We start from the raw sequence: 14,576 nt of genomic DNA on the forward strand, positions 1-14,576 counted from the left end.
AGACAATGAACAACAACAACAAAAAAAACTATCCTAACCCTATGGATTTTTTAAAAATATTTTTGAACTTTATCTTCTTTAAATTTTAACTTTTGAAAAATATTAAAATATTCTTTAAAGATATATATTCCAAAAATTAAAAGTAAAAGAAATGTTCTTTTAAAATGTTGCCGACATCTTGTTTCAAAATAACTTCTTCTTCTTCTTCTTCTTCTCATAGATGGCTCTGTTTGATACATTTTAACTAGCATTAACCTCTATTCATGTAGGACATCTCTTGATAATTATTTTTATGAATATAAATGCATTTAAGAATTAAATAATTCTATATAAAAATACTTGCTAACAATATCTTAATTTATTAATCATACATAAAATCTTAAATTTATTTATTTCTAAATTTTACTAACAAAAATTTACAGAAGAAAAGAACATGCGGTAGTATATATTTCTCAAAATAAACAGGTTATTCTTTTTAAAAAGGGTTAATATGCAAAATTGTCAGTGGAAATTGAAATTTGTCATTATACTTCAATTTGATTGATATTTACTATTGTCCTTATGAACTAAAGATAAATTTATCACTATATTTTAATTCTATTTTTAATTTTTTTGCTTTACTTTCATTTGATTGAATTTTGCTGCTTAATTTTAATTTAAAATAATTTGAAGATAAAATTAATAAAAAATATTTTTTTATATTTTACTTTAATATTTAACAATAATAAGTTAATTAAAATAATATTAAAAATAAATAAAATGGTTATTTTGTAAAATTAAACTTATTTTTTTCTTTTATGATATATGAATTTATTTTAAGAATTTAATTTATCAATTTATAATGTTTACAAGTTAAATTATTTTTAACGATTAAAATAGAATATTTGAAATAATTTTTATTAAATTATTTTTTCAATCATCAACATTAATGTTGACTGGTAAATTTTAATTAAAAAGCATCGTAGTTGATTGTAAAAATTAATAAAATACAAATGTTACACAAGAGTTGAATGGCATATTTACTTATATGTTGAAAATATATTTTAATTTTAGATATGAATGAAGAGATGGTCAAGTCTAGTGTTAGATTATTGAATGATTTTTATATACATATTAAAAAGGGGGCGGCTAATCAAATTCGTCAAGCAAAGCAACCAAATTTCTAAGTGACATACCCCACGCTATAAATAGTCATAAAAGAGTGAAGGATATTTTTGACATTTTACATGACAATATGAACTTAAACCTTATTTTCTAGTTATAATTAATTCCTAAATTTGGAATTTTTAACTTTAGATAGACACTTTGTTTGGTATAATTGGTGTATATCTTTTACGCTTCTTCTTTTTATACTTGTGGATAATTGTAGATAAATTTTGAAAATTAAAATGTTTGTTTTTCATTAAATATGTATAATAAAGTCTAACCAAAGAGATAAAGATTCGTGTTCCAAAAGAAGTCTGGTGAGGTTTTAAAAGATTTTGTGTGGAGAAGGCTAACTTTAACAATTATTTGAATTTGTGAGGATGATAAGATTCTCATCTGACACGTACGTGACTTTTGACCTGTAATTCTACATCGTTGCTTTCCTTTTTATCTTTTTTCTAATTTATAGAGTATTGTTGTCCACAAGTTCTTTTTTTAACTTTACAGTAAATATTATTTGTCCAAAAAAAAAAAAGAGCTATGTTGTCGACGGTCCCTCAGCGTCACATGTTTCAAAGCTTGTCTGGTTCTGCCAACTTGCAGTTGCAGAACAGAATCCGCCCGAAAAGATGTTGAATGCAAATTAATAATTATAAGGTTATCATTATTAAATTATTAATTCTTAATATGAGATTGGATCACTATCCGAAATGCCAGGGAAAAAGATTCTCTTTTGGGTCACTTTAGCTAGAAGATTTATTACTTGTTCCTACGTATGTTCCTTACTTTTGAATATCGTCCACCAGTTATCTAACAATCTTGTTTTTTTTTAATTAAATTCATCTCATGAGTTAATTAAATATTAATTTAATTAAAAAAATATTTTAATTTTAACCAATAATAAAAATAATTATACACTTGGTAAGATTTAAATTTATAATAATCACAATAATAATATCTTAAATTCACCACAAAGCCAAAGTCTTTTCTTTTTAAATATACATTGTAACTTTCATGTTTTGTTACTTCTATCAATTATTAGAAATTAAACTTCTAACTAAGCTAGTGTCATGAGTCAATAGATCACCAACTCGATTAAGTAAATTATTTTAATGTCCTTTTGCATTTAAAATAAGTTATATTAATTTTGAGTATTTTAGCCTTTTTATTTAAAAAACTAATAAAAAATGCATATGGTGACTATTTACTATTTACATCAATAAAATATTAACTTTACCAATAAACCAAAACCTTATTTTAATATAATTTATTGTACATACTTTATGACATCCATCAATTGTATATATTAAAATTATCGTACAAATTTCATATGTTAGTATTAGTTAGTTTCAAACTGTACATTTAATTATTTATTGTACTTTTTGAAACAATAATATGTGATCTATGTAATACCCAATTATTGCCCGGGGTCCAAAATCTTTTACACGGCCCAATTAGCCTAAAGCTTCAGTGATCCAAATTTAAAATTAGAAGTCCATTACTAAACCCCATTTAACCCTAGCCTAGATTAAACCCAAATTAGCCCAAACCAATAACCCTGTACCAGCCCAAATTAGCCAAAAACAGAAACCCTAGTAGCCGCCTCTGTCGCAGCAGCCTCACCCTGCGCACAGCAACTCCGCGAATGTTGCAGCAACTGCCCATCACTCCCACGTCGTACACGATCCTTCCAGGATCTTCCTGCAACAAGCCATGACCACGAACAGAGAGAATAGTAGAAAATACAAAGGAAAAATGTAAAAAAAAGGCAGAGAACAGTTTTTTGATATTTTCTTTTTTTCTGTTATTTCGGCTATAAAAAGCCAAATATTTTTTTGTAAGGGGGGTTACACAATCAGAGATTCAAAAAAATACAGAACAGAGATAACAAAAAATAATAATTTTGAAGGTGGTTTTCGTTTTCGTTTTTTTCTTTTACTGCTTGCGGGTTTCATTTTTTTCCTATTGGTTCTTTTCTTTTAAAAACTAAACAAGGAGAGGGAGTAGAGGAGAAACTTACCGGCATTGTGTCGTTGGAAGACCCCTTCATTTCGTCGCCATCGGAGCGGTGAGGGTTTGAAATGGCAGAGAGGGAAGTGCTGCTGCGGCACATTTTTGGGAATGGCAGAGGGGAAATGTTTTTCTTAGGGTTTGAAAAAGGATTTTGTTTTATTTGAAAAACGGCGCCGTATTTGTGTAACCCAAAAGCCCGGGTGACCCGACCCAAAAGCCCGATAGGATCCGCCTTTTTTGTTTCAAATGGACTATTGGCGCAATTAGTCCTCCTGACTTTATAGTATGTCTAAATTAAAATTTTTATTTCTTTTAAATTTTCTGGCACATTTTATTTCTGTTCAAATTGATCCAAATGATGCGCAGCGTTTTGGGTGGTTTGGGTAAATTTCTATTTTGGTCCTATTTTTATTGCGCGTGTTTTAATTTGCTCCCTTTCTTGTTTTCTATTTTCGAATTCAACCTTTAAATTCTGTTTGTTTTCAAATTAATCCTTAATTTGTCATTTTATGGTTTTTTTTTGTATTAATACTGTTAAATTGTATTGTTATTACTGTATTATTATTAATATTTATTATTATGGTTATTTCAATATATATATGTGCATATATGTATCTTATTATATATATGTATATAATTTAAATTTTTTTAAAAAAATATATATACCTATCTTATATTTTATTTTTATTTTATTTCTTTTTAGTTTTATATACATATATATACGTACATATATTTATATGTTATAATATTTGTATAGTTTTTCATATTTTATAATACAAATATATATACATTTTTTTATAATATATATACATACATTATTCAAAACTATTATAAATATATTTTCCGCATTTTTCTTGCATCTACATATATATATACGCATTTTTCGTAATTTATTAATATATTTTACTTATTTATTTTTTTATACCTATACATATTTCACACTTTATTTTGATAACTTTTATATACATGTTTAATATATGCATATGCATCTTTTTAAAATTTACTTATATATCATATTTTATTTTGTAAATACATATACATGTATAATTTAAATTAAAGTAATGATTTCATGTTATGCATTAACATTTTATCATACTTTTAAAGAAAAATATATTTTGGCTTTGTCAAAGCATTAAAAATCATTATATTTTATAAATTTTCAAAATATTTGGCATTCATGATTCTCGAGAAAGATCGTGTCCTAACTTACTGGATCGCGATCATTTTTCGACGAATTTAGAAAGCCGAGTATCTATTTTGCAATAAGTTCACACAAATTTCAAATAAAAGCTCGTTCTCGGGAATCTAAAAATGGCGGGTCCTAACTTACTGGTCCTGATATTTTGACTTCTCGAAAGAAGAATTTTTTAAAACAAAAGGCATTAATCGGTATTTGGAATTTTGAGAAATTGTGCCATCTGATCTAAATAACTGAATATCCTTCTTAGATTTAACTATGTGAGTTTTAAAATCAAAAGATAAACTTAATTTTGAAGATTTAAAAATATTGTGCCCTAACTCACTGGGTGTGATATTTTGTTTCTTTGAAATAAGAATGTTTGTATTATTTTAATTCATTCACATGTTAAAAGGTTTTCTCTTAAAATCTTTCTAAATTTTCGACACCAAGACGTTAAATAATCAATTTGGTACCGATTTTGGGCGTTACGAGGGTGCTAATTCTTCCTCGTGCGTAACTGACTCTCGAAACCTGTTTTCTCAAATTTCGCAGACCAAAATTATTTTTAAGGTGAGCCGATCCCACCTCAATCAAGGATCGGTGGCGACTCCAAGTTTTGTTTTGTTTTTTTTTAAAGTCGGCAATCAATTTTTGTTTTCAAAAAAATTGTTTCGACAATCTAAATACGTGATTTCCACACATATACGCGTGGGATAGAGTTCTAGTATTAATAACGTTGTTGATTGCGTTATTATTACAAGTCAACTCAACACTAACTCATGATTGATGATAATATCATAATAAACAATTGTAGTGTATTTATTATTCTTAATACAATATATTTACATGTTAAAATTTTATTTTACTCACAATTTAATTAATTTTTCCATTTTAATATCTTACATATTTCATGTGTTATTATTAATTAGTATTAAATATGTAATACCCACACGCGTACACGTGTGATAAAATATCTAGTAATATATTAAGTTTTTTATTGTGCTTGTGTCACTAATCAATTGGGTCTCAACTTAAATTTTGAAATTACTAGAAGAATTAGTTAATAACTATTTTACAAGCTAACAAATATTATTTTGAGAGTATTTATATCTTTTTGTGTGTTGATAAATCTAGAAAATACACACACATAATGAGAATCATGAGAATTGAACACAAGTTATCATACTTTTTGCTACATCAATTTTACCAAAGCCACATTTAATTTTTATATCAATTTTTATAGATTTGTTATATAAATATTTCACTAACATTGTGAGTGTGACAAAATCTAGCTTTGATTAATGTTGCTTTAAATTAATTGCAATAACATGTAACTTCTTGCTTTAATTACCTAAATAAATCTATATAATAATTTTTAAATAAAATTATAATAATATGTAATTTCTTGATAATTAAAAAAATAATATTTTATAGATAAAATCATAATAATATATTAACAAAATCTTATAATACTCTTGCACTATGTTTGAATTGATAATTATAAAGGAAAAGAAAGTAAGAGGAAATAAAAGAAGGTTAAAAAAAGGAAAGGAAATGGACTATCTATTGTTTTGTTTGGATTGTTAGAATGAATAAGGGAAAGAGAAATAAAACAAATTTAACTAGTTTTGTTTGGTTAAACGGTGAAAATCATTTCCTTTTCTATGATATAGTTGTCTAAAAACTAAATAGGGTAAAAAAGATATTTTCTATCCTAAAAATCAATTTATTTTCCTTTCCCTAGCTTTTGGGGGTAATTAAACATTTGGTATTTTGAGGATGCTTTCCTTTACCTAAGTAAAAAAACCAGTTATCCCAACAAGGAAAAATATATTTCTCTCCCTTAGTTTCCTTTCCTCTCCTTTGTATTACCTCAACCCAAACATAGGATTATGGTTATAGTTCTATAATTAAACAATGATTCTTACATAATAACTTTTTAAATAAGTTATTGAAAAAATTATGTTATTAAACAATGAATATAACTATAAGTAAACAATAGTTCTTACATCATAATTAAAAAAATTCTTGATAAAAATTATGTGATTAAATAATAAATAGAACTATAATTAAACAATAACTCTATTATTTTGGATAAATAATTAGGGTTAAATAATGAATTGTTCCCTGAACCATACATACCTCATTCCTTAATATGTTACCTGTGATGTTTTTTTTATATTCTCAATTTGGTACCTATAGTTTTATTCCATCAACCACTTTACCTCGTGCCATTGTGAAAAGTGACGTGTCAATGTTGAACCAACCAACAACCTACATGTGGCACAATATTTATTAAAAATTCCAAATTCCAAATTTTCCTTTTATTTACTTTTTATTTCCATTTTATATTTACATGGATCACTTTCCTTTTCCATGTTTTTACTTTTTTATTTTTTCATCATCACCATCACCATCACCATCACCATCCGTGACAACACATCATCATTCATCAATATTATCATTACCAAATCATATTTCTCTCTCTTTTATTTTTCAGCATCACCATCACAAACAACATTTTATACAAAAGCTGGAATTGAAAGAACAAGTCAATTTGAAGCATGGCTTTAAATTCGAAGGCTGCAATGAATTTGTGTCCATGGTGTGGACATTAATGCTGGTTTATTCTTTTCTTTTCTTTTTTTTTTTGAGTGTTATATGTTGCTTTCGTTTTTCTAGGGTGTTTTCTTGGCAAGCCCAGTTTTGTTTGTTTGTTAATTTTGATTTCATTTCGTTGTATCTCATGTGCAGAAAAAAAACAGGACTCATCATCATCTATCTTATCACCAACAATGACTTATTACAAAGAAAGGGGAAAAAAAATAAAGCTGAAGCATTGGTGATGATAAATTTATTTTTTATTAGCAAAAAACTGCAGGCAAACAATCGTGAGCAAGAAATCAAAAATCACACTATAGTATTTTCTCTTCAAAAAAGACATACATACATAGATCAGGATTAAAAGAGCTTTAAAAACAACTTTTGATGTGGGTTTTCTTTAAAACATAAAGAAAATTTTTGTTTCTAACAAAGGAGGGTTTGATTTGAAAAAAAAAGGAAAATGGTGAAAGAAAAGACTAAAATCAAGGTTTAAAAATAATATAATATGATGCGAGCCAAACCAGAAAAGATTGGAACGTAGAGAGAAAAGCAAAGAGAACCGAGAAGAAGAGAGAATTGCATTAACCAAATGATAACTGCTTCCCCTTTCAACAGTAGGTTAAAAGAGAGAAGAAAGTGTCGTTACAAAAGTTAGTTGGGCAAATATGGTTACAACACAATTGTAGTCGTTACCCACTACACGCGTCGTTTCAATAATTCTATGCGTACCATTTCATTAATATAACACATCCTTAAAACGCAACGTTCTATCATCTTTGTTTATGTTTCTTATTTTCACATTTACCTTATAACAAATACTTCCTTCCTGAGAAGATCCTTGTCCTCAACGATCAGAGTTGGGAAATTTGCTACGCAGTTGCTGCAATGGCTCCCAACTGGCATATTTTGGAAATGTGTTGGCCTATTCTACTAACATTTTGGTGGCTGTGTGATTTCCCTCCTTGACCACACGGTGTTCCAAGATACGAATACATTCCTTGAGCAAAGCACCATTGGCATCGAACAATGGTAAAGTAGTTTGTACTAGAGTTGATCCCACATGCTTCTTTAGTTAGGAGACATGGAATGTAGGGTGTATATGAGAGCCCTAAGGTAGTTATAAATGTTATGCTACTTGTCCCACCTTAGCTTCTATGGAAAAAGGCCCAAAATACTTAAGAGATAATGTCTGATTTAGCACCTTATTGACTGAGTGTTGGCCATAAGGTTGCAACTTAAGGTAGACAAACTCCTTTACCTGAAATTGCCTATCACTCTTGTGTCAATTTGCCAATTATTTCGTTCTCTCCAGAGCCTTTTTTAAATGAAATTGAAGGAATTTCCTGACAGATTACCAGTGTTGCAAGCTCCTGTACACACTAGCAACTGAAGGTGCTCCAGCAAGGTATGGCATGTGTTGAGGTGGAGGCTGGCCATAAAGAGTTTCATAAGAGGTAGTATGAATTGTTGAACAGAAAGTTGAGTTGTACCACCATTCAGCTAAAGGAAGCCAGAGTAGCCAGTCTCCAGGTTTTTCCTCAGTCAAGCATCTAAGGAACCTTCCAAGTATCGGTTGATATAACACACCTTACCTAGAAGGAACCGATACGTTCTGAGCAAGAGATGTCACATTTGGACATTGAAGCTAATTTAACTCAAACATCAATATCAAGGCTTCACTTTAACATAATGTACTCATTTGAAGATATTTGAGTAATTTTTAAGCTTACTTTAAAGTTTGGTTACAATCTAGGGTTGTTTGGGGCTTAATTGGGGCAAAACAAGGTAAACGAGATTAATGTCGGGACACTGGAAAGTGGGTGTTGCGACACTGGGATCTGGATGTCATGACATCAAAAATAGAATGCTCCAATGACTTCAATGTCACGACATTGAAGGTTGGATGTCGTGACACTAGGCTTTGGATGTAGCAATATCGAAAACAAATTACTTGGAACATGTTTGAATCATTTAAAAACAAGTTCAAACTACCATAAACCTTCTTATAACACATCTAAACACTTTAGGAACTCAAAATATATTAGATTATCATTCAAAAACTTCACCTAACACATGAATATACCCATATAAAGAAGTTCAATTCCAAAGCACAAAAGGATAATTAACATCCATAGCATAGTTTTAAAACCACATGACAATTTACAAAAAAAGTTTATATGATTCTGACCCTAAGTACATGCTAATATATAACCAATATTTAAGTTTCATACTCTTCACTCCTTCCTTGATGATAAGGTGAGGATGAGGAGAGCCACTTCAAAATCTACCTTCAAAATGATCTTTACCTACGCGTTTTAAAACAACACGTTAAACTTATGAAAGCTTAGTACGTACTAAAGAATTCAAACCTTACCATTGAGTGTAATTAACAATTTTAATAAATAAATTATCATTTTAACATGATCACAATAGTTTAGTCTTAGTTAAATAATAGCAACAAGGTCATTCTTCATTTTTCCACTTTCTATACTTTTATCATTTACACATTGATCATGTATCATTCAATTTTGCCCATTGTAGACTCGAGTGAACAAGAAGGATAAACAAAATAAAATCACAAATACAGAAGCACATAAGTGCTAAACTAGGAGCACAAAAATTTTAAATTCAAGAGCACTGAAGTTCTAGTTTTAGGAGCACCTGAGTGCTAAATTCACGAACGCACTATGATATTCCTACCAGAATGCCATTTATATCCCACAAGTTCAAAACTTATGTACAAAGGGATTTATCATTAGTAAAAAATCGTTATTCATCACAAATACAATAAAATTTCACATTTTCAAAATCACATATAACTTTTCAACATTATTCAATTTAGTCTTTTTCTCTTCACACTTAAATCACATCCACAATATTCACATTCACTTACTACTTCCTTGGGTAGTTCAAATATTTATTAAGTTAATAATACTAAATTGCATGAAAATAACATGTTTATTAATTTTATTATTTCCAAAAATCTAATTAGGTAAGGAAAATTCTAAAGTACTTACAAATTTTGCTAAATTGGACTTCCTTCAAGCTTTGTCTAATTGCTTCCCCTTGTCTAACCCATTCTATCTTCTTCCTTCTCTTTCTCTTCATTTCACATAAATATCATAAAATATGAAAAAATCAATATTCTTCATCCACAACACTTTCAAATAATCAAAGTAGACATGAAACTATCACTAAAACATGAAGATCTTACCTATAAAACTTTACTTCATCACATTATCTAGATTTTTTCTCTCCTCAAGTATGAATATTTCAGTACTTCTATTAAAAAATTTAAGCTTGCTAGGTTGTAGGTAACTTGATTTAGCTAAGGTTTTTAATGGGGTTTGATAATTTTTAGCTTGAAATGGCCTTAATGGTGATGTAGGATGAAATTGAAGAGAAAAGAAAACTCTCTTCTCCCCAACAATGGTGGCAACATGAGAGAGAAAAGAAAGATGGAGAACTTTCTCCATCTTTTACTTAAAATGTCACCAATATTTTAATAAAAAATAAAATAATTTAAAATTATAATAATAGTAGTAATGTTGACGAATAAATAAAATATTATTATAACTAAAAAATCTATCCATTATTATTATCCACTAGATGTTGGTGCAATTGCTCTTCATGTCCTCACATATTCCACCAATAAGTCAATTTAATCCATTTCACTTTTAATTTCTCACTTTGATGCCAACACTTTGTAAAACCTTACAATTTAGTCTATATCTCGGTGTAATATCTCCTACTACATCAGTCTTTTAAATTTTCTCTAGTCTCTTACTTCCTTCTCCATTAACACCTATAAATTTTATTTTATTTATTTAGAATAATTTCGACTCATAACTACTCAAAATTATACTGTTGCGACTAATGGGTTTTTGAGGATGTTATAGTTGAGGACCTTGGTTTGTCCATCTATTCTAGGTTGATAGGCAGTTGAAAGGTACAACTTAGTCCCTAACCTCTTGAACAGTTCTTGCCAAAATGTACTAATGAATATCTTATCCTAGTTTGAAACAATGTAATCAGGTATTCCATATAACTTGTAGATGTGAATCAAATACTCATCCGCTATTATTAGTGCAGTAAAAGGGTAAGATAAGGCCACAAAATCCCCCATCACTAGGATTGTATCCTTACCCTTCGAGTTAGGAAGCCCCTCAATAAAGTCCATATTGATTGTTGACCAAGCCATGTTAGGAATAGGCGAAGGCTGTAGCAGCCCTATTGTGGCAGTATTTTCATGCTTTCACTTTTGGTAGGTTGGACAACCCTTTATCCAGTGCTTGATGTCATTAGACATGCCTTTCCAATACAAAAGGCTAGTTATACAATTCCTGGTAGCATGAATCCCTGAATGGCCTCTAAAAGCACTAGCATGAAAATGTTGGAATAATTCTTTCCTAAGGTCCCCCTCATTCTCTACCACAAATTTCCCTTTTCTCATTAAAAACCTGCCATCTTAGGAGTATTTTGGATGCAGAGAACTCTATTATTAGAGTTCCAAAAAAAAATTTGTTGACCTTTACATCAACTTGGTAGGAATTTTGCACTGCCAAAAATTGGGCTTGTAGAATCGGGCTTGTGAACCGAGAGTGGTCACGTCCTGGTTTTAAGATTATTTTTATGCATTTGTAAAATAAATGAGTTACTGGTTTGATGGTTAAGTGTTAGTGAAATTTTCCTTGGGACTCGAGTTCGGATCCCTTCCCTCGCATCGTTTTTATTTTTCTTGAAACTCTAGTAAGTGTCACGCCCTATTTTTAAAAATAAATATAGTAAGAGTTTAAACAAGACCATGTGCTAGCCTAGTGGTTAAGAACAAACATAGCTTCCATTATGACCAAATTTTGAGTCCCCATCATTGCATTTTGTTTTTAATTTTGGCACCCTCTTTGGTTAACATCTTTACTGCCTAAAACACTTTCCTTTTGTGAAAGATTCTTTCCTTTCTCCTACGTTCCTTGTTTTCTCCCTTTTCACTCCATGTGTTCCCCCTTTTTCCTTTTCTTCCTCTAATTTTCCTAACATTCATTCTCTTCCCCTTTGTCTAGTTATGAAACCCATATTACCAAAAGAAAGCCATCAACTTTCATTTTTTTCTTTTATCATATTTTCTCTTTAAAACCACCACTTATGCCACCTCTTTTTCTCTAGCTCCTACTCCTCTCTTCTTCTTTTGCACTTTGCTACCATATCTCCTCTTTTGTGCCATCTATTGCACCATCTCAACCACCCTTTCACCACCGTTCTTCCCCTCTCTCCCTTTCTTTGTCGCCACTACACCATCATCGAATCATTGCGTTGTCACTGTCGCCACCCGTTTTTCTCTCTTTTTCTTCTCTTTTCTTTTCCTTTGATTGTAAATGAATCTCATTTACTCTTTCTCCCTTTTATCAATTTGATTATAATATTGATTGACTTTTCGTACTTATCTTTTCTACACTCTTACTTCTCTATAGATAATATTTCTCCTTTTGGCCAAAATTGTCGTTGAACCATAGTTTTTTTTATTCCAATGGCAAAGTGTAAGTAATGATCGTGCAATCGAATCTCAACTCTTCTCTTTAATTTTTATGGCTGAATCTTGTATGTTCATCTCACTAAATTTGTGTTTTCGTTGAAGGTCTAATTCTGAATCACTCGTTTTTTGTATTAGAACAATATGAGTATTGGATTGTCCTTGAAAGGGTGTTAAAGTAAGTTATTATTCATTCAGTTTTATAATAGGACTACTTTGGACTGTAAAACTGAAATTAACATGGGTATTTTGGTGTTGGTACCTTCATTTTTTAATTAGATCAAGTGAGATATGATTAGATCTGTAACATTGAAAGGCAGAGGATTAGATCTAATGCCATAAAACCCTTAATCTAGGTGTGGGTTTTAACCTATTGATGTGGTGTATGATTCGTTCATAAAATTCACGTAATTATTGATTAATAAGAGTAACCATTTAAATATGCTCCGAAATATTGACTAAACAAATACACTAAGTACTCTTAGTGATTGATAAAATCCTTTATTAGGATTGAATTCAAGTAAGTACCTCCGATCTAATGAATCTGTGATGCCATATGTGTTCATGCGTTATTATATGACTTGGTGATATTTCACATAATATGTGATATTAAAACATGATACTAATCTACTATTGAGACTGATTACATGATAGATCATGTATATTATTACTAAAATTTTAGTCACATGTTAAAAACGTGGTTTATGGTACTGTTAACATTGAAAGCATCATTAAATGCACCTACTGTATTGTTTTATCGAGTGCATGATATTTCTGATCACATGTCTAAATCATGCCTACTAATTATGCTACTGTTGCATGTTTTAGTCATGCTTACTGTACTACTTTGTATCATTAAAAACATGTCATACTGTATTGGGGTTGGGACGATTTTGTAAGGAGTAAATACTAGCAACTTGTCTGCAATTCTGGTGGCTTGTAATTCTGGCAGTTTATCTACATTACTGGTGGCTTGTCCACATATCTAGTATTTTATTTGTATTACTGGTGGCTTGTCCATAAATTGGTTTATTATTGTAACACCCCTTAGCTCGTCAGGAAGATGTGACGTATATCAATTAGCCAAACAAACCGCCCAACAGATCAATGCATTACTGATAGATTCAAATCCTTTGACTTAATTTAAATATTTGAGAAATCAGTTGTAAGGGTTCTTCCTTGAATTAAAGACCATTGTTCTTGGTTCATTTAGTAACACACCCTTAAAAAAGGAATTAATAAAGGAAATCTTTAAAAACATACATTGCCATTTATGGAAAATACTCTTAATAGAAAAGGCAAGTTTGTAAACTGCGAATCAATGGATTTTGGCGTACACATGAATAATAAGGGGCAGTTCCACTTTAAGACAAAAATAATACGGCTGTGGAGTAAAAACAAAAATTAAGTACAAACACATATATACACCATCCGCCAACTAGCCATGCATGATACAAAATAGACAAGTGGCTCACTTGCAGGTGCAGCTCTAGCATAGTCTCCTTCTACTAAAAAACCTGATAAAGAAAAGTAACGGAGTAAGTTCAATTGAGCTTAGTGAGTTCTAAATAGAGGCAAAATGGTTATCAAGTTACCGATAGTAACCCAAAGAGAATGACAATTTCGAGACTCAGTCATACAAAGACATTATACCAAGTTGCCAATATTATTCTTTAGCGACAACACTTCGCTAATATAATGCATACAGTACCCTTGGAGGGTACATACCACCGACTTATACATACTTCCCTCAATCATGTATGTTTACCTATGACCCAACCTTGTGCCAGCCTCTGACCCATATTTTAGAAATCAGAATCGTGAGTTAGCTATAATCATTTTAATATTCATATTCCTTGTTAAATTGAAGATGTGTTCTCCAATAAGGTCAGGCTGTGATGTGTCAGTTTGGTTAGCAATAAAGTTTCCCTATCGAAGGCATCATAAATAATGCTTCTTTCTACATTTTCACATGTCATAGATAGCTTGATATTGGGCTTGTACACAAAGTGAGTATTTTTACCTCGACCATGGCCATGCTCACATACACATCACGAACTTACTACACACTCGTTAATACAAGACACATTGACCCATCTTCAGTAG

Source organism: Gossypium hirsutum, chromosome D02 (genome assembly GCF_007990345.1).
Source record: "Gossypium hirsutum isolate 1008001.06 chromosome D02, Gossypium_hirsutum_v2.1, whole genome shotgun sequence".
Classification (NCBI taxonomy): Eukaryota; Viridiplantae; Streptophyta; class Magnoliopsida; order Malvales; family Malvaceae; genus Gossypium; species Gossypium hirsutum.